At 44.6% G+C, this 22,865-nt stretch overlaps 1 protein-coding gene across 8 annotated transcripts in view; it reads left to right on the top strand.

Annotated features, from left to right (window-relative positions):
- Positions 1-1,211: 1,211 nt before the first annotated feature.
- The window catches only part of LOC106591301 (neuroligin-3), a 493,706-nt gene continuing 472,052 nt past the window's right edge, over positions 1,212-22,865 (top strand). For all 8 annotated transcript variants that reach the window (XM_045717885.1, XM_045717892.1, XM_045717888.1 and 5 more), the window contains exon 1: positions 1,212-1,697. The gene's annotated coding sequence lies outside the window, so the exon portion shown is untranslated. The remainder of the gene's footprint in view (positions 1,698-22,865) is intronic.

Here is a 22,865-nt window from a genome sequence, read left to right on the forward strand (position 1 = left end):
CACCCCAGACCATTGGTATGCTAGCAGGGAGTTGGAAGGGCAATTTCACCCTACATGCCTCTGGAACCAAACGCCTTCAGGATCTCAGAGAGAGAGAGGACTTCTTCACTGCCTGTTTATGGAATCCTACTGGGCCCTGTCATCACCTTTACCATGCCCACAGATAGGCTAGGGGGAATTTATCCCCCAACAGACATAGCCTCTACTCACCCCAAGGGACTTCATGTCAATCCTAAAGGTTCTGAGGGTGGGCTCCCAAGTGGTTCAGCGGTCTAAGGCACTGCATCTCAGCGCTAGTGGTGTCACTACAGACCCTGGTTCAGCAGTCTAAGGCTCTGCATCTCAGTGCTAGAGGTGTCACTACAGACCCTGGTTCAGCGGTCTAAAGCACTGCATCTCAGTGCTAGTGGTGTCACTACAGACCCTGGTTCAGCGGTCTAAGGCACTGCATCTCAGTGCTAGTGGCGTCACTACAGACGCTGGTTCGATTCCAGGCTTTATCACAACAGGCCGTGATTGGGAGTCCCATAGGATTTGGCTGGGGGGTCATTGTAGATAAGAATGTTCTTAACTTACTTGCCTAGTTAAATGAAGGTTAAATAAATACTGTAATAGCCACCTGCACCTTGTCCACTGCTTGGTGGAGCATTTATCCTCTTGGGACTGGTGGGTAGCAGTATACAGCTATTCAAAGCTGCTATCCTTGCACACAAGTGGCTTGAAAGACACATCCCAACCAATCAAATTCCATATAGCGAGTGGCATTGGCCATAGTGATGGATTTCTGCCTTGCCTGTGTGAGCCAACCAACTCTCTGCTTGGCATTCCAAATGAACTCCCTGCAGGATTACAAACAATAAATATGGAAATCCAAACATGATAGCTGAAGCTTTTGTCTTGCTGCCTTGTGACTATTGCAGTTTAGTCAAGTATCACTTCTGCATAAATAGACTGATCTGAGCACAGAAACAGTCAGAAGGCAGCGGCATTTACTATAATAGACTGAATTGAGCTCAACACATTTTTTCTGATAAGACAGAACATAGGCATCTGTGCAAGCAATTAGGCTCAAAAGGCAGAATAATATTATTTTAAGAATGCAACCTTTTAGAATATGAATCCATTGAGAATGTGTGACACGTGATGCCACACAAGCCCTGCCACTGCCAACCCCACGTGACTTGGCTCAGCATTTTCACCATGAGCGATAAACAAGGAGTCAAAAGCTCACTGTACAGTAGTGAGATCATTTCTTCTTTTCGGAAGACATTTAGCAAAAAGCCGCGTCCTCCTCTCCTTTTCATGTAGGATGCGGGTGCCCTTGGTTACCTAGTAACTCTCACATCTATTTGGCGTTCCCGAATGTGGAGCTGGGACCGCGCAGCGCGCTCTGATCGAGCTCGTGTGCGGTGGAAAGACCTCACGAAAAGGCAAGTAAAGAACGTCAAACGTGCAGCGCTGACCGAGAAGCCTAACGGAGGAGGAAACTGAAGAACAAATATGTGAACGGACTGAACATGCTGAAGGATCTTTATGTTGGGAAATGTAATTCTGAAACCAATCAAAGTATTACACTATAAGGATATCTGCAAGGACTATTTACAACTGCAAGTAAAGTGCACAGAAATATTGTATCCAGATTTTTCCTAAAGAAAATATCGGGATTGGTTGGGGGAATTTGCATCTCGCCAAGCCAGGTGAGTCACAGGCAACACTTGATTAAGAGCTTAGAATATTTTTAGGGTGACATTTGGCTGATATTACTGGTAATGTAACTATAAAATGCGTCTCAGTAGCCTATTTGATTATGTGCCTGCTGTATTGTACTTTGCAGTGAGACACGGATGTGTTCTATTCAGCCTGTGCTGAACCTGGACATCGTGTCCTGTCATACGAGTGCCTTTCAATGTGAGTGTCGCGGACAGAGAGAGAGACAGAGCTACGTGAAATTTGAGCTCAAAGTTAAAGGACAGTCTGGTCTCATGCCTTGTGAGAATGTATTCTAGTGCAGGGAACGAAATCAGATGGTTGAATATCGATGGTGTCCGTCCCTGTTTAGTGATGGTGAAATTGAGCACTTGTTACTTAATAAGCTATGCTCTGCCTGTCGCTGACCTGCCTGTCGCTGCTGACCGACCTGTCGCTGCTGACCGACCTGTCGCTGCTGACCGACCTGTCGCTGCTGACCGACCTGTCGCTGACCTGCCTGTCGCTGCTGACCGACCTGTCGCTGACCTGCCTGTCGCTGACCTGCCTGTCGCTGCTGACCGACCTGTCGCTGCTGACCGACCTGTCGCTGACCTGCCTGTCGCTGCTGACCGACCTGTCGCTGACTGACCTGTCTGTGCGGTGCGTTACTGCGGAGCTGGACCATCGGCTGTGATTGTGAATTCTATGCGCTCGGTCTACTGAAGCTTCTGTGGCTACTGAAGGTTCACACAACAGAACATTCCCCAAATATAAGGCCATAAATGTGGGTGCCAGCGGAGAGAGGAATCTTTATTTTGGTATAGGCCTCCTGCAAGTACATCTCTCTGGTGAAATGGTGGGTGTACAGCCCAGCTGTACCCGCTTTCAGTTGCCCAATATGATGGTCCACAAGTTTTAACCAGATTTGTAGATTTTGGGGTGTTTTTGGACACTTGGTTCGATCAAGTTCAAGTTATGCGTAAAATATGACCCTGTTTGTTTTGAGGACGTTTATGTATTCTAATCACAGGTAGGCATGTATTAGTCATGCTATATTTACGATAATAATCATGAACGTTATTATGACGTTTGTTACTAGCCGAAGCTACTGTCAATTACTAGTGTTTTATTGAGTTATTTATTGTTATTACGCAGTTAGTACATCGTTATTACAGTATGCCGTTCTGCTACCTTCAAGTGTCAGTAAATGATGAGTCCACCTGTCTGCGTCTCTATATGCCCGCTAAAACGATGCGGCTTTGCCTGGAGGAGAGGAGAGGAGAGCAGAGCTCTGCTCATCTCACATCCATGAATTAACCCTCTGTGTTTGTTATAGGCTACTCAAATAATGCATATTCATGGTTTCTTTTTGGTGACTTGATGAAATATCGAAATTCAGAACGACTTCTTTCACTGTGAGAAAGCTATTTTATCACGGAGTTGTAGGGCTATAATTACAATCTCATAATAGAAGTAAATTGGCTTATTTTAGCATATAAACCATCTGGTTTCCCTGAATGTATTCTCTTTGCTTTTCTCCCACATTTCCCGTCGTTTAGCACGCTGAGTAAAATGGTCTCATTGTAGTCTTGCTGGGAGTGAAGGAAGAATTAACTTAGAGAGCTGAATTGCAATGGGTTAGAGAGGAAGAAAGGGGAGGGGGAGAGAGAAGAAGGGGGAGAGACAATGTCAGACAAGGAGTTGTCATGGTGATTCAGTGAATAAGCAATTGTTTCCCCCTAAAACCAAAGAATTTATACGAATTTCCCCTTCCATTTACCGCTATCTCTTACTTTTTTAATAAGCCTATACCGCAAAGGAGCAATTAGCCACAGAAGCATAGAAGCATAGATGCTTTTGATGTTGGACGTCTTTGCATGTTTGAATTGTCATTCTGTCTCCCAATATAATTTCCTTTGCCTATGATCCTTTGCATGTATCTTTGACGTGAGAATGTACTGTACTGTGTCTATTTAGATTTGATGGTGTGTGCGTCAAGTATAGTGGACGGATTATGCATGCTACTGATGTTAATTTCCCCCTGTCCCCTTCTCCATTCGTATTCCTGTCCCGTAGCCTAAACCAGGCTTTTCCCAGTTCCCTGCTCTTTCAAATCCGATTCTTCTACTAATAGATTATAGGTTGTTTTTGCTTTTCTCCCATGCACCAGTCATGATGACAATGTCATTCATTTTATGAGGAAGGGCCCAAGTTATTAAGTCATACAGTTTTGATGACATCATTCATACAGTTATGCAGGAACTAACATGTTAGACACAGCAATATAAGGCCTTGTAGTTAGAGTTTTGGGGTAATCAAATACATGGGGTAATCAGTCAAATATATTATATTAAGTATTTTATTATGTCACACACACGAGAGAGAGAGACTCCGAAGCGACCCAGGTATTTTAGACAGTTGTAGAAATTGCCCAAAGCAGGGCAGAGAACCTGATGTTTATAGTTGTTCTCACAGCATTATAGAGCTAGCTGTCAGGTTCCTGTTTAGGCCTCCTGGTGGAGCTAGCTGTCAGGTTCCTGTTTAGGCCTCCTGGTGGAGCTAGCTGTCAGGTTCCTGTTTAGGCCTCCTGGTGGAGCTAGCTGTCAGGTTCCTGTTTAGGCCTCCTGGTGGAGCTAGCTGTCAGGTTCCTGTTTAGGCCTCCTGGTGGAGCTAGCTGTCAGGTTCCTGTTTAGGCCTCCTGGTGGAGCTAGCTGTCAGGTTCCTGTTTAGGCCTCCTGGTGGAGCTAGCTGACAGGTTCCTGTTTAGGCCTCCTGGTGGAGCTAGCTGACAGGTTCCTGTTTAGGCCTCCTGGTGGAGCTAGCTGTCAGGTTCCTGTTTAGGCCTCCTGGTGGAGCTAGCTGACAGGTTCCTCTTTAGGCCTCCTGGTGGAGCTAGCTGTCAGGTTCCTGTTTAGGCCTCCTGGTGGAGCTAGCTGTCAGGTTCATGTTTAGGCCTCCTGGTGGAGCTAGCTGTCAGGTTCCTGTTTAGGCCTCCTGGTGGAGCTAGCTGACAGGTTCCTGTTTAGGCCTCCTGGTGGAGCTAGCTGACAGGTTCCTGTTTAGGCCTCCTGGTGGAGCTAGCTGTCAGGTTCCTGTTTAGGCCTCCTGGTGGAGCTAGCTGACAGGTTCCTCTTTAGGCCTCCTTGTGGAGCTAGCTGTCAGGTTCCTGTTTAGGCCTCCTGGTGGAGCTGCTGCCAGGTTCCTGTTTACGCCTCCTGGAGGAGCTAGCTGTCAGGCAGAAAAGGTAATTCAGGCTTTGGTCTGCCCTACCACAGATCCACCTGAGTAGGGCTCAGCCCAACCTGACATGATGGATTCTGGGTTGTCTCCTCCAAGCCTCCTGGTAAAGCTGCTACTAGGTTCCTGTTTAGGCCTCCTGGTGGAGCTGCTGCCAGGTTCCTGTTTAGGCCTCCTGGTGGAGCTGCTGCCAGGTTCCTGTTTAGGCCTCCTGGTGAAGCTGCTGCAGGGTTCCTGTTTAGGCCTCCTGGTGGAGCTAGCTGTCAGGTTCCTGTTTAGGCCTCCTGGTGGAGCTAGCTGACAGGTTCCTCTTTAGGCCTCCTGGTGGAGCTAGCTGTCAGGTTCCTGTTTAGGCCTCCTGGTGGAGCTAGCTGTCAGGTTCATGTTTAGGCCTCCTGGTGGAGCTAGCTGTCAGGTTCCTGTTTAGGCCTCCTGGTGGAGCTAGCTGACAGGTTCCTGTTTAGGCCTCCTGGTGGAGCTAGCTGACAGGTTCCTGTTTAGGCCTCCTGGTGGAGCTAGCTGTCAGGTTCCTGTTTAGGCCTCCTGGTGGAGCTAGCTGACAGGTTCCTCTTTAGGCCTCCTTGTGGAGCTAGCTGTCAGGTTCCTGTTTAGGCCTCCTGGTGGAGCTGCTGCCAGGTTCCTGTTTACGCCTCCTGGAGGAGCTAGCTGTCAGGCAGAAAAGGTAATTCAGGCTTTGGTCTGCCCTACCACAGATCCACCTGAGTAGGGCTCAGCCCAACCTGACATGATGGATTCTGGGTTGTCTCCTCCAAGCCTCCTGGTAAAGCTGCTACTAGGTTCCTGTTTAGGCCTCCTGGTGGAGCTGCTGCCAGGTTCCTGTTTAGGCCTCCTGGTGGAGCTGCTGCCAGGTTCCTGTTTAGGCCTCCTGGTGAAGCTGCTGCAGGGTTCCTGTTTAGGCCTCCTGGTGGAGCTGCTGCCAGGTTCCTGTTTAGGCCTCCTGGTAAAGCTGCTGCCAGGTTCCTGTTTAGACCTCCTGGTGGAGCTGCTGCCAGGTTCCTGTTTAGGCCTCCTGGTGGAGCTGCTGCCAGGTTCCTGTTTAGGCCTCCTGGTGGAGCTGCTGCCAGGTTCCTGTTTAGGCCTCCTGGTGGAGCTGCTGCCAGGTTCCTGTTTAGGCCTCCTGGTGAAGCTGCTGCCAGGTTCCTGTTTAGGCCTCCTGGTGAAGCTGCTGCCAGGTTCCTGTTTAGGCCTCCTGGTGAAGCTGCTGCCAGGTTCCTGTTTAGGCCTCCTGGTGAAGCTGCTGCCAGGTTCCTGTTTAGGCCTCCTGGTGAAGCTGCTGCCAGGTTCCTGTTTAGGCCTCCTGGTCAAGCTGCTGCCAGGTTCCTGTTTAGGCCTCCTGGTGAAGCTGCTGCCAGGTTCCTGTTTAGGCCTCCTGGTGAAGCTGCTGCCAGGTTCCTGTTTAGGCCTCCTGGTGAAGCTGCTGCCAGGTTCCTGTTTAGGCCTCCTGGTGGAGCTGCTGCCAGGTTCCTGTTTAGGCCTCCTGGTGGAGCTAGCTGTCAGGTTCCTGTTTAGGCCTCCTGGTAAAGCTGCTGCAGGGTTCCTGTTCAGAGGCTTTGGTCATGTCAAGAGAGGGAAAGACGTGGTAAAATGAACAGTATAGGCTTATGTATTGGTTGTGTGTGTGTGAGCTACATTCTCCCTGACAGGCTCTGGCTGACCTTGTCTAAAAAGATCTCTTATATTGATGTAAAGTAAAGGCTCTCAGCACTCAGACCTCACACTCTACCCTCAAGACAAACCTGCCAGTGTCCTGGCCAACACATGTTTTTCTCTCTTCGCATTGTTGGAGAGAAGGAGAGAACACCAACAAGAAGAGCAAAAAAAACCACTGGTTTTTCTTTACAAATATGCAGATCGTAAAGAAATGAAATTCTGAGATGTCTCGCACCTTAGTGCACCTGTTTGATACTATCTTTAAGTCTCTTTTCAAATGTCACTTTTCTCATCCCACTGCCTGCCTGTCTGTTCACAGTCGGAGAGGAGAAGATAGGAGTAGATCATTTAGAGAGAGAAATCAATCTTTAACTTATTGTCAACAGGGCTGGGCGATATTGATAAAATATCATATCACAGTATTTTCAGAGTTTTTGATGGTGTGATAGTATTTTATGTTTTTGAATAACACAAAATGTTGATTTATGAGTAGTGTGTGATCCTAGGGTAGAAGTACATACATTATAAGTGATTTCCATGGGTCTTTCTCCATTCTGATTGTTTTATACTGTTCAATTCAACTTCAACCAGAAATTGATTTCTGCATTTTTGTACATTTCTGCATTTCCTGTGCTCATTTGAGATCATTTCCACACTGCCACATAGGGCTGTACTGTATTGGCCAAAAAATCTAGGCCTTATTTTTAACCAAATATTGCAATTGTGATTTGACCTGAGATCTAGATCAAAACACTCGGGTTGACTGTTAGAACCATGGAAAAATAATGATTATTCTAATTTTATAGTTAGAAAATAATAGTGGGCACTTTGAATACAGTGTTGTTTGACATGACAATGACTGAAGACGCCGGGGAGGAGATATTGTGATAGGGTAGGGACCAAAGTGTTGGTCAGTTTTTCCTAGGGGACCCTGCAATCTTTGGCTACATTAGCTACTTCCTTTTGCTAACATATTCATACTTTGCCTAATCCTCACTGTTTCACGAAACAACATGCTGGTTTAAGCCTTCACCATCACTGGTATCAGGCTGTATAGCTAGCTACGTTTGCACTGACTCAGTACATTTATTAGCGATTAGCATTAGCAGCTAACACGATTTAGCCACAACTTGCAAAGAAAAGACAAACTTGCTGATTGCAAGAAACACAAACTAATAGTGTAATTATGGCATGCCTGATATTTATATTAAGAAGCAAAGTGAAAACGGCAGCATCAACATTGACCATGCAGTCTGAATGCAAGGGACTCGTGGTTGATGAACAACTCATGCGCTCCTTGAGTGACGACGGCAGGAGAGAGAGAGAGAGAGAGAGAGAGAGAGAGAGAGAGAGAGAGAGAGAGAGAGAGAGAGAGAGAGAGAGAGAGAGAGAGAGAGAGAGAGAGAGAGAGAGAGAGAGAGAGAGAGAGAGAGAGAGAGAGAGAGAGAGAGAGAGAGAGAGAGAGAGAGAGAGAGAGAGAGAGAGAGAGAGAGAGAGTAAAAATGGTCTGTGCGTCAAAGCCGGTATAGAGTCAAATATGGTATACCACCCAGCCCTAACACACACCCCTGAGAGCTAGCTGATGAGACAAGAAGAAGTTAAAGCTAAGTTAAATTGGTGTATATGAAGAGGTGCCTGGGGATCTGTTCTTTAATCCTCCTATCCAATGCTATGAATAAACCCTGAATAAGGAATAGTTCTACCCTGGTGCTACTAATTTCCTCTAGAAGAATACAAGAGTACATTTACACTCATTGTCAAACCTGATAAATGATGCAATATTAGCTTTCTAAGTATGATGCTATCTATATACTCAGGACATATACACACATGGCTGAGTTTCTAATCGAATACCACCATAGCTCTTTACTATACATTACTAATCATTATGAATACCACTATAGCTCTTTACTATACATTACTAATCATTATGAATACCACTATAGCTCTTTACTATACATTACTAATCATTATGAATACCACCATAGCTCTTTATTAAACATTACTAATCATTATGAATACCACTATAGCTCTTTACTATACATTACTAATCATTATGAATACCACTATAGCTCTTTACTATACATTACTAATCATTATGAATACCACCATAGCTCTTTACTAAACATTACTACTCATTATGAATACCACTATAGCTCTTTACTATACATTACTAATCATTATGAATACCACTATAGCTCTTTACTATACATTACTAATCATTATGAACTAACTATGAGATTCTATATTCATGCTCCATATCACTACAGTTTTAAATGGAAGATTATTTTATTATTTTCAACATCAATAAAGAGATCAAACATATTTCCAAGCTATATTGAACCGTTCCCACATTTATGGCCTTGCCTCCAGGCTCATATATAATATAGTGTGATTTGCGTTAAGTCTGCTAGCATGGTAAAGTGCTAATATTATTGTTCATTTCATATTGACCAACATTAAAGAACATCTTGACTGGTAGGATTGCAAGTCGAGCACCATTAGCTAATGAAAAAGATCGTCTCTAACATCTGTTTACCAGAAGACTGTGTACTGAGGAAGGGTTGGGTGAGTCTGAATCAAGGATAGCACATCAAATTCAGAGGCAGGCCCAGGCAGTGAGGAGCTATTTCAGATTGTTTTCCATTTTAAAAAGTGGAGAGATCTGTTAAAATATGCATCATGTGCAGAGAGAGACAGACAGACAGACAGACAGAGGGAGAGATAGAAAGAGGGAGAGCAGGAAAGAAAGAGAAAGAGAGCGAAAGAGGGAGAGCATGAAAGAAAGAGAAAAAGAGAGAGAGCATGAAAGAGAGAGAGAGAGAGCATGAAAGAGAGAGAAAGAGAGAGCATGAAAAAGAGAGAGAGAAAGAAAGAGAGAGAGCATGAGAGAGTGAGAGATAGAAAGAGAGAGCATGAAAGAGAGAGAGAAAGAGAGAGAGAGAGCATGAAAGAGAGAGAGAAAGAGAGAGAGAGCATGAAAGAGAGAAGAGAGAGAGAGCATGAAAGAGAGAGAGAAAGAGAGAGCATGAAAGAGAGAGAGAAAGAAAGAGAGAGAGCATGAAAGAGAGAGAGTGAGAGATAGAAAGAGAGAGAGAGAGCATGAAAGAGAGAGAGCGAGAGGGGGGAACAGAGAAAAACAGAGAGACAGAGAGGGAGGATAGTGGAGGAGAACAGCAGTGTATATGTTATATTTCTCTTGTCCAGCTTTAGTGAGGCAGAACACTGAATCCTTCATTACATTAATAAGGAGAGATCACTGACACACTGATCACTGACACACATGGACAGACCAGATCCTTCGGAGTGAAAACGTATAGTATTTTAACTAGCGTACACTCTGTAATGTGAGTGCATCAAATCAACATTGTGTAATGGGAATTATGAGTAGAAAACATGTATTTGAATTGGTGTGATGTGTCAGTTAGTTATTGTAACTAGTGTACACTCTTAGATGTGGTATGTGTCTAATACATTCAAGTATAGACATCAAAGTGTTGTTTAAAGAGGGCTGCACATGTAGTAACCCTGCATCCAACCAGCCTGGTATACCTATCATAACCTCACATCTAAAAGAGGGTTCATTAAATATAATATCTGGTAACTCTGTATCCAACCAGCCTGGTATACCTATCATAACCTCACATCTAAAAGAGGGTTCATTAAATATAATATCTGGTAACTCTGCATCCAACCAGCCTGGTATACCTATCATAACCTCACATCTAAAAGAGGGTTCATTAAATATAATATCTGGTAACTCTGCATCCAACCAGCCTGGTATACCTATCATAACCTCACATCTAAAAGAGGGTTCATTAAATATAATATCTGGTAACTCTGCATCCAACCAGCCTGGTATACCTATCATAACCTCACATCTAAAAGAGGGTTCATTAAATATAATATCTGGTAACTCTGCATCCAACCAGCCTGGTATACCTATCATAACCTCACATCTAAAAGAGGGTTCATTAAATATAAGGGGAATTCCAGGGCACACAGTGATGAGGATAAGGTATGTAGTCAGTTAAAGTATAATTTCAGGTCTACATTAGCGTAGATATGGCCTTCAGTCAGTCAGGCAGGCAGTCAGTCACCCAGTCAGCCTGTCAGTCAGCCAGTCAGTCAGTTTTTCAGCCAGTCAGACAGCCAGTCAGTCAGTCAGTTGGCCACCCAGCCAGCCTGCCAGCCAGTCAGTCATTCAGCCACCCAGTCAGCCTGTCAGTCAGCCTTTCAGCCAGTCAGTCAGCCAGTCAGTAATTCAGCCACCCAGTCAGTCAGTCACCCACGCAGTCAGCCTGTCAGCCAGTCAGTTAGTCAGCCAGTCAGTCACCCAGTCAGCCAGTCATTCAGCCACCCAGTCAGCCAGTCAGCCTTGTCAGTAATTCAGCCACCCAGTCAGCCAGCCAGTCAGTCAGAAACAGTCAGTCGCCAGCCTGCCAGTCAGTCAGCCTGCCAGTCAGTCAGTCAGCCAGCAAGCCAGCCTGCCAGTCAGTCAGCCAGCCAGCCAGCCAGTTAGTCAGCCATAGTGACCCTGTACCACCACCCTACTATCACCTTGATCCCTAGGACCAAGCTGCTCTTAAGGAGCTTAGTGGAATGCTGCTGTCCAAGTGGCATCCTATTTCCTACATAGTGCGCTACTATTGACCAGAGCCCTATGGGAACCCTATGGGCCCTGGTCAAAAGTAGTGCACTATGTAAGGAATAGGATGCCATTTGGAAGGCAGACAAAGCCTGCCATCGTTCCGATGAAGACATGACATGGAGCCTCCTGCTAAATGGGATGCGTTTGAGTGTCCTCCTTCTCTCCTCCCTCCTTCCTTCCCTCCATCCTTCCTTCCATCATCCTATAAATGGATCACTCACTCACTATCTATGGTCCATGGCTTAATTAATACCATTCAATATATTCATTATTCTGGTTTATTAATTCATTATTCTGCTTTATTAATTCATTATTCTGGCTAATGAATTGTGGGTTTAGAAAAGACAATGTGGATGAGCTAAGTTGTATATGAAACAGTACCATTGTTATAATGGCCATGAGGAGCTTTCCCTTGTACTAATAATTGCCCTATTGTGTGACTGTGCAAACATGTATTTGTGTGGGTTCTATACTTTGACAGGTTGTTTGAACCCACTCATAGTCTACATTCTGTTGTGTATCTGTGGTGCCTCTCATAGCCTTCATTCTGTTGTGTATCTGTGGTGCCTCTCATAGCCTACATTGTGTTGTGTATCTGTGGTGCCTCTCATAGCCTACATTGTGTTGTGTATCTGTGGTGCCTCTCATAGCCTATATTGTGTTGTGTATCTGTGGTGCCTCTCATAGCCTACATTGTGTTGTGTATCTGTGGTGCCACTCATAGCCTACATTGTGTTGTGTATCTGTGGTGCCTCTCATAGCCTACATTGTGTTGTGTATCTGTGGTGCCTCTCATAGCCTACATTGTGTTGTGTATCTGTGGTGCCTCTCATAGTCTACATTCTGTTGTGTATCTGTGGTGCCTCTCATAGCCTTCATTCTGTTGTGTATCTGTGGTGCCTCTCATAGCCTACATTGTGTTGTGTATCTGTGGTGCCACTCATAGCCTACATTGTGTTGTGTATCTGTGGTGCCTCTCATAGCCTACATTGTGTTGTGTATCTGTGGTGCCTCTCATAGCCTACATTGTGTTGTGTATGTGATAGTATTAGAAGCAGGTAGAACTCTTCTCAGAGGCTATAAGATCAGCTAATGTTACTCAGAGTACAGGCATTAGAGAAACAATTCAAATCAGACTTTTGCAGCTGCACTTGTCTTTTTTTCAACGTCTTCAAATGTTTCCCTTCTAGATGTCATGTTTTTTTTGTATCATTATAATTTGTTTTTCATTCTGGTGTCTGGCTAACGTTACAGCTTTACATGCCTAGCGAAAGACAATGTTCAGATATTAACATAAAAAGGCACGAGCAAGAGAGGCTTGTCAGGCTGCATCCTACAGTGAGGGAAAAAAGCATTTGATCCCCTGCTGATTTCGTATGTTTGCCCACTGACAAAGAAATGATCAGTCTATCATTTTAATGGTAGGTTTATTTGAACAGTGAGAGACAGAATAACAACAAAAAAATCCAGAAAAACGCATGTCAAAAATGTTATAAATTGATTTGCATTTTAATGAGGGAAATAAGTATTTGACCCCTCTGCAAAACATGACTTAGTACTTGGTGGCAAAACCCTTGTTGGCATTCAAAGGTCAGACGTTCCTTGTAGTTGGCCACCAGGTTTGCACACATCTCAGGAGGGATTTTGTCCCACTCCTCTTTGCAGATCTTCTCCAAGTCATTAAGGTTTCGAGGCTGACGTTTGGCTACTCGAACCTTTAGCTCCCTCCACAGATTTTCTATGGGATTAAGGTCTGGAGACTGACTAGGCCACTCCAGGACCTTAATGTGCTTCTTTTTGAGCCACTCCTTTGTTGCCTTGGCCATGTGTTTTGGGTCATTGTCATGCGGGAATACCCATCCACGACCCATTTTCAATGCCCTGGCTGAGGGAAGGAGGTTCTCACCCAAGATTTGACGGTACATGGCCCTGTCCATCGTCCCTTTGATGCGGTGAAGGTGTCCTGTCCCCTTAGCAGAAAAACACCCCCAAAGCATAATGTTTCCACCTCCATGTTTGACGTTGGGGATGGTGTTCTTGGGGTCATAGGCAGCATTCCTCCTCCTCCAAACACGGCGAGTTGAGTTGATGCCAAAGAGCTCCATTTTGGTCTCATCTGACCACAACACTTTCACCAAGTTGTCCTCTGAATCATTCAGATGTTCATTGGCAAACTTCAGACGGGCATGTGTATGTGCTTTCTTGAGCAGGGGGACCTTGCGGGCGCTGCAGGAATTCAGTCCTTAATGGCGTAGTGGGTTACCAATTGTTTTCTTGGTGACTATGGTCCCAGCTGCCTTGAGATCATTGAGAAGATCCTCCCGTGTAGTTCTGGGCTGATTCCTCACCGTTGTCATGATCATTGCAACTCCACGAGGTGAGATCTTGCATGGAGCCTCAGGGCGAGGGAGATTGACAGTTCTTTTGTGTTTCTTCCATTTGCGAATAATCGCTGTTGTCACCTTCTCACCAAGCTGCTTGGCGATGGTCTTGTAGCCCATTCCAGCCTTGTGTAGGTCTACAATCTTGTCCCTGAAATCCTTGGAGAGCTCTTTGGTCTTGGCCATGGTGGAGAGTTTGGAATCTGATTGATTGATTGCTTCTGTGGACAGGTGTCTTTTATACAGGTAACAAGCTGAGCTTAGGAGCACTCCCTTTAAGAGTGTGCTCCTAATCTCAGCTCTTTACCTGTATAAAAGACACCTGGGAGCCAGAAATCTTTCTGATTGAGAGGGGGTCAAATACTTATTTCCCTCATTAAAATGCAAATCAATTTGTAACATTTTTGACATGCGTTTTTCTGGATATTTTTGTTGTTATTCTGTCTCTCACTGTTCAAATAAACCTACCATTAAAATTATAGACCGATCATCTCTTTGTCAGTAGGCAAACGTACAAAATCAGCAGGGGATCAAATACTTTTTTCCCCTCACTGTAGATGGCACCCTATTCCCGGTATTGTGCACTACTTCCCTATGGGGCTCTGGTCAATAGTAGTGCACTACTTCCCTATGGGGCTCTGGTCAATAGTAGTGCACTACTTCCCTATGGGGCTCTGGTCAATAGTAGTGCACTACTTCCCTATGGGGCTCTGGTCAATAGTAGTGCACTACTTCCCTATGGGGCTCTGGTCAATAGTAGTGCACTACTTCCCTATGGGGCTCTGGTCAATAGTAGTGCACTACTTCCCTATGAGGCTCTGGTCAATAGTAGTGCACTACTTCCCTATGACGCTCTGGTCAATAGCAGTGCACTACTTTCATATGAGGCTCTGGTCAATAGTAGTGTACTACTTCCCTATGAGGCTCTGGTCAATAGTAGTGCACTACTTCCCTATGGGGCTCTGGTCAATAGTAGTGTACTCTATAGGGAATAGGTAGCGGTGAGACGCAGGCCCAGACAGACAGGCGTACAAAGGGCTGTACTGTGTCCCTCAGTCCTTGTGATGTACACCATGTATGGGTCTGTGTGAAGTTTAGAGGTGACAGATGGTGGTGGATGATGCTGTGGTGTCACAGCTGTGTGTTAACCTCATAATGCTGACAGATTACACATTTAAATATTTTAAAACTCACAGAGAGCACATGCTGCCGCTGAGGAAGAGATAGAGAGAGAGAATGAAGTGGGGGGGAGGTGACTGCAGTAATGCAAGAGATTAATAGAGGAATGCTGTCTCTCTATCTCTCTCACATTCTCTCTCTCTCTCTGTCTCTCTCTCGCTGTCACTGTCTCTCTCTCGCTGTCACTGTCTCTCTCTCGCTGTCACTGTCTCTCTCTCGCTGTCACTGTCTCTCTCTCGCTGTCACTGTCTCTCTCTCGCTGTCACTGTCTCTCTCTCGCTGTCACTGTCTCTCTCTCGCTGTCACTGTCTCTCTCTCGCTGTCACTGTCTCTCTCTCGCTGTCACTGTCTCTCTCTCGCTGTCACTGTCTCTCTCTCGCTGTCACTGTCTCTCTCTCGCTGTCACTGTCTCTCTCTCGCTGTCACTGTCTCTCTCTCGCTGTCACTGTCTCTCTCTCTGTCACTGTCTCTCTCTCTGTCACTGTCTCTCTCTCTGTCACTGTCTCTCTCTCTGTCACTGTCTCTCTCTCTGTCACTGTCTCTCTCTCTGTCACTGTCTCTCTCTCTTTCTCTCTCTGTCACTGTCTCTCTCTCTGACACTGTCTTTCTCTCTCTGTCACTGTCTCTCTCTCTGACACTGTCTCTCTCTCTGTCAATGTCTCTCTCGCTGTCACTCTCTCTCTCTGTCACTGTCTGTCACTCTGTCACGGTCCCGTGTGGCTCAGTTGGTAGAGCATGGTGTTTGCAACGCCAGGGTTGTGGGTTCAATTCCCACGGGGGACCAGTATGGGGGAAAAAAATATGTATGAAATGTATGCATTCACTACTGTAAGTCGCTCTGGATAAGAGCGTCTGCTAAATGACTAAAATGTAAATGTAAACTGTCTCTCTCGCTGTCATATTATGTCTATATACAGTGTTGTAACGATGTACAAATGGTTAAAGTACAAATGGGAAAATAAATAAGCATAAATATGGGTTGCATTTACAATGATGTTTGTTCTTCACTGGTTGACCTTTTCTTGTGGCAACAGGTCACACATCTTGCTGCTGTGATGGATCACTGGTATTTCACCCAGTAGATATGGGAGTTTATCAAAATCGGGTTTGATTTCGAATTCTTTGTGAATCTGTGTAATCTGAGGGAAATATGTGTCTCTAATATGGTCATACATTTGGCAGGAGGTTAGGAAGTGCAGCTCAGTTTCCACCTCATTTTGTGGGCAGTGTGCACATAGCCTGTCTTCTCTTGAGAGCCAGGTCTGCCTACGGCAGCCTTTCTCAATAACAAGGCTATGCTCACTGAGTCTGTACATGGTCAAAGCTTTCCTTAAGTTTGGGTCAGTCACAGTGGTCAGGTATTCTGCCACTGTGTAATCTCTGTTTAGGGCCAAATAGCATTCTAGTTCTATCAGTTTTTTGTGAATTCTTTCCAATGTGTCAAGTAATAATCTTTTTGTTTTCTCATGATTTGATTGGGTCTAATTGTGTTGCTGTCCTGGGGCTGTGTTTGTGTTTGTGAACAGAGCCCGAGGACCAGCTTGCTTAGGGGACTCTTCTCCAGGTTCATCTCTATGTACTCTCTCTCTCTCGCGCGCTGTCGCTCTCTCTCTCTCTCTCTCTCTTGCTGTCTCTCTCTCTCTCTCTCTTGCTGTCTCTCTCTCTCTCGCTGTCTCTCTCTCTCTCTCTCGCTGTCCGTCTCTCTCTCTCGCTGTCCCTCTCTCTCTCTCGCTGTCCCTCTCTCTCTCTCGCTGTCCCTCTCTCTCTCTCGCTGTCCCTCTCTCTCTCTCGCTGTCCCTCTCTCTCTCTCGCTGTCCCTCTCTCTCTCTCTCGCTGTCCCTCTCTCTCTCTCGCTGTCCCTCTCTCTCTCTCTCTCGCTGTCCCTCTCTCTCTCTCTCTCTCTCTCGCTGTCCCTCTCTCTCTCTCTCGCTGTCCCTCTCTCTCTCTCTCGCTGTCTCTCTCTCTCTCTCTCGCTGTCTCTCTCTCTCTCTCTCTCGCTGTCTCTCTCTCTCTCTCTCTCTCTCGCTGTCTCTCTCTCTCTCTCTCTCTCGCTGTCTCTCTCTCTCTCGCTGTCTCTCTCTCTCTCTCTCTCTCTCTCTCGCTGTCTCTCTCTCTCTCTCTCTCTCTCTCTCGCTGTCTCTCTCTCTCTCTCTCGCTCTCTCTCGCTGTCTCTCTCTCTCTCGCTGTCTCTCTCTCTCTTGCTGTCTCTCTCTTGCAGTGCGTGCTGGGAGTTTTTTGGAGTTTGAGTGTTTGGTGTAAAGGGCTCTGTCCTAACTTATTTTCTTGATTCTGTCCTTGATCTTTTCTTTCAAATGTTATTTTCTATGGTGGAGGGTTAATGCACTATTTGTTTTAGCGGTATCCACAGGTTTTCCAAAGTTAGGGTGGAAGAGGACAGAGTTTTAGTTTCCTGGGGTTTGGAAGGTGTGGTGTGTGCGATGGCTTCTCAGCCTAGCGCGGAGGAGATGCTGTCGATACGGCATGGATTCAGGTGTGTTCCTGAGAATGGAGTTAAGGTGGAGGAGACGCTGTCGATACGGCATGGATTCAGGTGTGTTCCTGAGAATGGAGTTAAGGTGGAGGAGATGCTGTCGATACGGCATGGATTCAGGTGTGTTCCTGAGAATGGAGTTAAAACCTGTTGGGGCTAGGGGGCAGTATTTGCACGGCCGGATAAAAAATTTACCCGATTTAAACTGGTTACTACTCTTGCCCAGAAACGAGAATATGCATATAATTAGTATATTTGGATAGAAAACACTCAAAAGTTTCTAAAACTGTTTGAATGGTGTCTGTGAGTATAACAGAACTCATATGGCAGGCCAAAACCTGAGAAGATTCCATACAGGAAGCGCCCTGTCTGACAATTTCTTGTCCTTCTGTTGCATCTCTATCGAAAATACAGCATCTCTGCTGTAACGTGACATTTTCTAAGGCTTCCATTGGCTCTCAAAAGGCGCCAGAAAGTGGAATGGGGTGTCTGCTGTCTCTGGGCGAAGAACAGCAGGAGAATTTGTGAATGGTCAGCCTGGGGACAGTGACACTGGAGATGCGCGTTCATGAGAATTCTCTATTTTTTTCTTTCAGCCTTTGAATGAATACAACGTCGCCCGGTTGGAATATTATTGCTATTTTACGAGAAAAATAGCATAAAAATTGATTTTAAACAGCGTTTGACATGCTTCGAATTACGGTAATGGAATATTTTGATTTTATTGTCACGAAATGCACTCGCGCGTTACCCTTCGGATAGTGACCTGAACGCACGAACAAAACGGAGCTATTTGAATATAACTATGGATTATTTGGAACCAAAACAACATTTGTTGTTGAAGTAGAAGTCCTGGGAGTGCATTCTGACGAAGAACAGCAAAGGTAATCCAATTTTTCTAATAGTAATTCTGAGTTTGGTGAGCCCCAAACTTGGTGGGTGTCAAAATAGCTAGCCGTGATGGCCGAGCTATGTACTCAGAATATTGCAAAATATGCTTTCGCCGAAAAGCTATTTTAAAATCTGACACCGCGATTGCATAAAGCAGTTCTGTATCTATAATTCTTAAAATAATTGTTATGTATTTTGTGAACGTTTATCGTGAGTAATTTAGTAAATTCACCGGAAGTTTTCAGTGGGTATGCTAGTTCTGAACATCACATGCTAATGTAAAAAGCTGGTTTTTGATATAAATATGAACTTGATTGAACAAAACATGCATGTATTGTATAACATAATGTCCTAGGAGTGTCATCTGATGAAGATCATCAAAGGTTAGTGCTGCATTTAGCTGTGGTTTTGGTTTTTGTGACATATATGCTTGCTTTGAAAATGGCTGTGTGATTATTTTTGGCAGGGTACTCTCCTGACATAATCTAATGTTTTGCTTTCGCTGTAAAGCCTTTTTGAAATCGGACAATGTGGTTAGATTAATGAGAGTCTTGTCTTTAAAATGGTGTAAAATAGTCATATGTTTGAGAAATTGAAGTTTTCGCATTTTTGAGGTATTTGTATTTCGCACCACGCGATTCCACTGGCTGTTGACTTTGCGTCCCACCTAGCCCAGGGAAGTTAAGGTGGAGGAGGTTCTGCTCGCGGTCGGTGAACAGGTAGGAGCTGAATTTATACATTCTGCTTCCAGAATGAACAAAGCTGTGGTTGTGTTCATGAAAAGAGCAAATTTGGTTGGTAGGCTCATTGCTAGTGGCATATTTGTAAGGGATGTGTTGGTGCAAATTTGGACCATTTCTAACACTTCGACCAGGGTGTAAAATTTGGACCATTTCTAACACTTCGACCAGGGTGTAAAATTTAGACTATTTCTAACACTTCGACCAGGGTGTAAAATTTGGACCATTTCTAACACTTCGACCAGGGTGTAAAATTTGGACCATTTCTAACACTTCGACCAGGGTGTAAAATTTGGACCATTTCTAACACTTCGACCAGGGTGTAAAATTTGGACCATTTCTAACACTTCGACCAGGGTGTAAAATTTGGGTGGAAGTTGCAAATTTGCCTCTGTTTATTACGAATGATCAAATCAGGAAAGAGCTGAGTCGTTTTGCTAAGTTGCTAGCGGTTTTCATGTACTGTCAGCAGGTTTTCAGGTAGATGCCGTTAAGCATGTTTTCGTTCCGGAGGCAAGTGTTTATGTTTCTGAATAACAATGAATAACAATGAGCAACAGGTAAATGTGCATTTTAAAGTGAGGCATGGGGAAGGGCTCTATGCAGGGTTTGACACAGATAGTCTATAGTGTTTTGAGTGTGGGGATTTGGGGCATAAGAGCTTTGTGTGCCCACATAAAGGCCGTAGACAAGGTGAGGGCACAAACGTCAGTGGGGGAAATCGAGGTCAAAGTGCAGGGGGTAATTTTTCATTTATTTTATTTCACCTTGATGACTTAATAACGAACCAGTGCAAAATGTCTGTAAGCTCCACTTTAATATTTAACATTGTAATTAACCTTTATTTAACCAGGTAGGCCAGTTGAGAACAAGTACTCATTTACAACTGCGACCTGGACAAGATAAAGCAAAGCAGTGTGACACAAACAACAACACAGAGTTACACATAAACAAGTGTACAGTCAATAACACAATAGAAAAAAAAGGAAGTCTATATACAGTGTGTGAAATGGCGTGAGGAGGTAATGCAATAAATAGGCCATAGTAGCGAAGTAATTACAACTTAGCAAATTAACACTGGAGTGATAGATGAGCAGATGATGATGTGCAAGTAGTGATACTGGTGTGCAAAAGAGCAGAAAAGTAAATAAAAACAATATGGGGATGAGGTAGGTAGATGGGGTGGGCTATTTACAGATGAGCTATGTACAGCTGCAGCGATCGGTTAGCTGCTCAGATAGCTGATGTTTAAAGTTAGTGAGGGAGATATAAGTCTCCAGCTTCAGCGATTTATTTTATTTTATTTTATTTTTTTATTTTTTTTTTTTTGCTATTCGTTCCAGTCATTGGCAGCAGAGAACTGGAAGGAAAGGCGGCCAAAGGAAGTGTTGTCTTTGGGGACGACCAGTGAGATAATTTTAACACTCCGAGCCTGGAGGAGTTTGGGGGGTGGGAGGTAAAGCCCTCTACAACCTCTGCATTAAGGTGAGGAACATTAGGAACCTAACAGGAGTGAAGGCACATCAGTGGCAGGTTGTATGTGGGGAAGAGAGTATGGTGGGTTTTAGATGGAGGTCAGGGGACCAAGTTAATGCCATTAATGTCTCTGTTGGAATATCTGTGTGAGAGGTTGGGGGTGGAGTTTACTGTTGGGATGTTTATAATGGGGTACAGGAGAAGGCCAAACGTGTTTGTTGAATTTTCTGTTTGCTCAGGCATTGGCTAACAAGGACGAACAGGGTCAAAGGTGGGGGGATAACAGACCCTTTACTATTATTTCATGGGATGGTCTCTGCGCACCTTAGGGTGGAATTTGAGTTCTATAAAATGATAAAAAGTGTGGAGATGTTTGTATAGCTGGGGAAGATGTTTCAGGAGATATGGTGTGTTGGGGGGGGCTGTCTGTATAGCTGGGGAAGATGTTTCAGGATATATGGTGTGTTGGGGGGGCTGTCTGTATAGCTGGGGAAGATGTTTCAGGAGATATGGTGTGTTGGGGGGGCTGTCTGTATAGCTGGGGAAGATGTTTCAGGAGATATGGTGTGTTGGGGGGGCTGTCTGTATAGCTGGGGGAGATGTTTCAGGAGATATGGTGTGTTGGGGGGGGATGTCTGTATAGCTGGGGGAGATGTTTCAGGAGATATGGTGTGTTGGGGGGCTGTCTGTATAGCTGGGGGAGATGTTTCAGGAGATATGGTGTGTTGGGGGGGCTGTCTGTATAGCTGGGGAAGATGTTTCAGGAGATATGGTGTGTTGGGGGGCTGTCTGTATAGCTGGGGGAGATGTTTCAGGAGATATGGTGTGTTGGGGGGGCTGTCTGTATAGCTGGGGGAGATGTTTCAGGAGATATGGTGTGTTGGGGGGGGCTGTCTGTATAGCTGGGGGAGATGTTTCAGGAGATATGGTGTGTTGGGGGGCTGTCTGTATAGCTGGGGAAGATGTTTCAGGAGATATGGTGTGTTGGGGGGGGGCTGTTTGTATAGCTGGGGAAGATGTTTTGGAAATACGGTGGTAGAAATGGTGAGGTTTTGGTTAGTGTGATATGTGGTGTTGTTTTGTATCGTGGGGTAGAGGGCAAGGTGAGTATGGTACATGTACTGCAGTACAGGATATATTTTGGTGTTTTATTTTAAGGGGGGGGTGAAGTTAATGAAATGAGAACTTTTCATTAAAGAAAGACAAAAAGTCAAAAAAGTATATCTTTCTCTCTCTCTCTCTCACTGTCTCTCTCTCTCACTCTCTCACTGTCTCTCGCTGTCTCTCTCTCTCTCTCACTCTCTCACTGTCTCTCTCTCACTCTCTCACTGTCTCTCGCTGTCTCTCTCTCTCTCTCTCTCTCTCTCACTCTCTCACTGTCTCTCGCTGTCTGTCTCTCTCTCTCTCATACACACACACACGCACACGCACACACACACACACACACACACACACACACACACACACAAAAACACGCACACCTCTCCCTCAAAGTCAGCAAGATAAGCAAATAAGCTGATCGTGGACTACAGGAAACGGATGGTGTAGCATGCCCCGATCCACATCGATGGGGATGTAGTGGAGCGGGTCGAGAGCCTCCACACAGTTGTATATAGCCATGTTATTTTATACTCCCTGTGTATAGCCATGTTATTGTCTACTCCCTGTGTATAGCCATGTTATTGTCTACTCCCTGTGTATAGCCATGTTATTGTCTACTCCCTGTATATAGCCATGTTATTGTCTGCTCCCTGTACATAGCCATGTTATTTTATACTCCCTGTATATAGCCATGTTATTGTCTACACTCTGTACATAGCCATGTTATTTACTACTCTCTGTACATAGCCATGTTATTTACTACTCGCTGTATATAGCCATGTTATTGTCTACTCCCTGTGTATAGCCATGTTATTTACTACTCTCTGTATATAGCCATGTTATTTACTACTCGCTGTATATAGCCATGTTATTTTCTACTCTCTGTATATAGCCAAGTTATGTTCTAATTCCTGTATATAGCCATGTTATTTTCTACTCTCTGTATATAGCCAAGTTATGTTCTAATTCCTGTATATAGCCATGTTATTTACTACTTCCTGTATATAGCCATGTTATTTACTACTTCCTGTATATAGCCATGTTATTTACTACTTCCTGTGTATAGCCATGTTATTTTCTACTTCCTGTATATAGCCAAGTTATGTTCTAATTCCTGTATATAGCCATGTTATTTACTACTTCCTGTATATAGCCATGTTTATTTTTTACTTCCTGTATATGGCCAAATTATTTTCTACTTCCTATATATGGACATGTTATTTTACACTTCCTGTATATAGCCATGTTCGTTTCTACTCTTTGTATATAGCCATGTTATTTCTACTCCCTGTATATAGCCATGTTATTTACTTCTCTCTGTGTATAGCCATGTTATTTTCTACTTCCTGTATATAGCC

The sequence above is a fragment of the Salmo salar genome, chromosome ssa05 (assembly GCF_905237065.1).
Source record: "Salmo salar chromosome ssa05, Ssal_v3.1, whole genome shotgun sequence".
Taxonomy (NCBI): domain Eukaryota; kingdom Metazoa; phylum Chordata; class Actinopteri; order Salmoniformes; family Salmonidae; genus Salmo; species Salmo salar.